Source organism: Acinonyx jubatus, chromosome X (genome assembly GCF_027475565.1).
Source record: "Acinonyx jubatus isolate Ajub_Pintada_27869175 chromosome X, VMU_Ajub_asm_v1.0, whole genome shotgun sequence".
NCBI classification, from domain to species: Eukaryota; Metazoa; Chordata; class Mammalia; order Carnivora; family Felidae; genus Acinonyx; species Acinonyx jubatus.
The window spans coordinates 115635861-115639714 of record NC_069389.1 but is presented as its reverse complement, the minus strand read 5'-3'; the positions used below and the strand labels follow the sequence as shown (position 1 = coordinate 115639714).

General features: G+C 39.3%; 1 pseudogene; it reads right to left on the bottom strand.

Moving 5' to 3' along the window:
- Positions 1–2937: 2937 nt before the first annotated feature.
- On the bottom strand, positions 2938–3331 carry LOC106976720 (40S ribosomal protein S24-like; annotated as a pseudogene).
- Positions 3332–3854: the final 523 nt, after the last annotated feature.

The window sequence follows — 3854 nt, the reverse complement described above, 5'->3', positions numbered from 1 at the left end:
TCTATACTGTGAGCTACCAGATGCAGGGAGTTTAGGGCTTTAGCTGTTTTGCTTACCTTGTATCCTTAGCACCCAGACAGCATTATAGGATATATAATATAGTACGTCAGTCCCCTTCAGGGACTAGCTCCATGCTCTAAACATTGGCATGCCTTACATTTGAATTCCTAATGGCCATCTCAAAGTCATGGACAGAGTAAGTACACCATGAAAGTTTGCTTAGAAGCCTCGCATACTATGTCTGGGGCTTTGGTCTTTGTCCCAGAGAATTATCAAAGCATCAATATATTGTCATTGAAGAGCAGGGTGGGCAAGCATGCGCTTTTGAAAAACAACTCTGGTAGCAGTTGGGATGGGGGTGACCAGTCAAATTAGCACAGAATTACTGACAGGCTGAATCAGAGCGCTACCATGAGAATGTGAGAAGAGAGGGCATGATTGGGTTTTAGAAGCAGAATCGGTTCCAAATCATCTTGGAGACCATGTAGACGGCGATAAAACAACTTCAGAGTTTTTAACGTGAGTAACCAGGATGATGATATTCCTAGACATTAGGGGAGAGATTATGCCACTAGACAAATTCTCATCAAGCTTCTTCTTTGACTATCTTGCTAGGTATATATAAACACTAATTCATCTTCTTTTATAATTGGTATGGTCATTGTTTCTTTCTAGTGCTTTAATGATGTTGGGGAATATTTTGTTGCAGCACAAAACCCCATGAACTAAAATGTAGCCCAGAGATGTACCATGTACCACTATTAATTTATGTGTACCACTAGAATGAGAACAGTGCAATTGTTATTAGATTTTAGAGGCTTAATGCTCCTTTCATGGTAATTGTTAAAGAGGTTCTGATATTAAGAAAAAAGTATGATTTATGAAAACCACTTATAAAAAGAATCCTAAGCCATTTTAAGGGAAACAAGTCACTTATATGAAATGAAATCAAAAAGAAGCACTCAGTGTGGACTTACAGAGGAAGATGTTAGATTGACTACATTAAGATCATAGTAAAGGAATTTTATTTTATTATTTTTTTAGTGTTTATTTTATTTTTGAGAGACAGAGAGAGACAGCATAAGCGGGAGAGGGCAGAGAGAGAGAGAGAGAGAGAGAGAGAGAGAGAGGGAGACCCAGAATATGAGGCAGGCTCCAGGCGCCGAGCTGCCAGCCCAGAACCTGACGCGGGGCTCGAACTCATGGGCCGCGAGATCGTGACCTGAGCCGAAGTCAGACGCTCAACCGACTTAGCCACCCAGGTGCCCCAGGAATTTTAAAAATGCAAACGCAAATGCCCAAGAACAAGGACACCAACACAGGGAATATCAGCAGGCAGGCATTTTCAACACATTTTGGAGAGACAGAAAGCAGGTGGCGGAGAGGTGATGCATAGAAGAAAATCTACATGCCTGAGCGTTAACTTCCATCCCCACCCCCATCTGTAGAAGTTTCATCATTGATGGAGCCAGTTTTTAAAACCAGGCCATGTATTTCCAGAGGTCGTAGTCTTATCCACACATACTGTGTTCCAGTATGTTTGCACTGTTTTATTTACTGAGGATATTTATTTGGACCTCTTCTTCTAGTCTCTGTTCCATATCTCTAAGATAGAGATAGTAATTGTACCTTTCTTATAGTGTTTTTGTGAAGAATGAATGAGTTAATATGTGTGAAATATTTAACACAGGGTCTGGCATATAAAAGATGGCATATGATGAGTTTTTTTTGGGGGGGGATCTTAAAAGATTTATTTTTGTTAATTTTTTTAGGAAATCTCTATACCCAACATGGGGTTTGAACTCACAACCCCAAGACCAGGAGTTGTATGTTCTGCTGACTGAGCCAGCCAGGTGCCCCTAATTTTTAAATTGTTATTAGTGAAGTATAGTTGACCTACAATGTTATGTTACTTTCAGTTGTACAACATGGTGTTCTGAAAATTCTGTACATTGCACAGTGCTCACCACGATAAGTGTTGTCACCATCTGTCACCATATGTTATGGCAATATTGACTATGTTCCCTATGCTATACTTTCATCTCCATGACTTATTTATTTTATAAGTGGAAGTTTGTACCTCTCCATCCTCTTCACTATTTTGCCTATTTCCCACCTACCTCCCCTCATTGTTTACAATTGCATACAAGGTATAGAAGCAAGCTAAGTGTCCATCAATAGATGAATGGATAAAGAAAAGATGGTATGTAGATATAATGAAATATTACTCATCCACAAAAATAATCAGGTCTTGCCATTTGCAACAACATGGATGGACCCAGAGGGTATTATGCTAGGTAAAATAAGTCAGACAAAGACAAATACCATATGCCTTCACTTATATGAGGAATCTAAAAAAAGTAAAACAAATGAACAAAGAAATAAACAAAAGAAGAAGCAGCTGCATCAATACAGAGCTATTTTTTATTAAATGCTTTCATAAAACAAGAAGTTGATATTAAAAGGAACAGCATGAAGGAAAGATCTTGAAAATGTGGTAGCAAATCTCAAAAATCAAATTCAACAGAAGAATTGGAGGTAATTCTAAGGATTCTCCCAGAAGCTAATACAAATACATGAAGACATGAAAAATAGCAAAGAAAACATAAGAATCGGTCCAGTTAGTCCAATATCCAAGTATTAGGAGTTCCATGAAGAGACAACATAAAAAATGGAAAGACAGAAATTATCCAAAACATTTTCTTAACTGCTCGGGCTTAAGTCTCCAGATTGAAAGGGCCATTTGAACAACCAGCAAATGAAAAAAAGACCCATAAGAAGCTTCATGGTGAAAGTTTTTTTTTTCCCCAAACAACCAGACACATGGAAGTTCTTAGTTTATTAATCGTGTCATGAGAAATCTGCACAATCACCACCCAGTCACTGCAGAATCTTTACTCCTTCTGTTGTCCAGTCTCCAGCTCACTGCTAGATACTTCACTTCTTTTTGCCAGCACCAAAATTGGCTTTTGAAGTTCTCAACTTTCTTCATTCTGTTCTTGTGTTCCTTTCACTGTTTTCTTGATGTCTTTTTCTTCTCATACAGGCCATGTCTTGCAAGTCTATGTTTGGGTTCGTTTTTCTTTCTATAATCCAAGGAATCATAAATCCTGCCAAAACCAGTTGACTTATCACCTCCAAAATGGGTTCTGAATCCAAACACAAAGACGACATCTGGTGTGGTCTTGTACATTTTGGTTAGTTTTTCCCGAATTTCTGTCTTAGGTATCGTTGCCTTTCTGGGGTGAAGAACATCAATGACCATCTGTTTCCGCCGAAGTAGTCAGTTGGTCATGAACTTCCTCATCCAGATAGTTACTGTGTCATTCATGATGGCGGCTGAGCCTCAAGCAGCCAGGGAGGAAGAGAGCTCATGGTGAAATTTGACTACACGGGGACAAATTAAGAGAGGACAGTAAAGGTCACATCACAAAGGAGAGGCATCAGATGTCATTAGATTTCTCCCAAGCAACACCAGATGCTAATGAAGATGTGAATGCCTTCAAAGTTCTGAGGGAAAATGAAAATGAACTTAGATTTCTGTACTCATCCAAACTAACATTCAAGTATGAGAGCCTATAAAGTTTCAGAAATTTGAGGACTCATGCATTCATCTCTCCTGCACCCTTTCTTAGGATGGTGCTAGAAAAATGTGCTCTATATGCACTCCGATGTTTATAGCAGTGCTATCAACAATAGGCAGATTATGGAAAGAGACCAAATGTCCATCGACTGATGAATGGATAAAGAAGATGTGGTATACACACACACGCGTGCACACACACACACACACACACACACACTCACAGGTTATCTCCCCCACCCCACCCCACCCCCCAATCCTAAGAATTTGC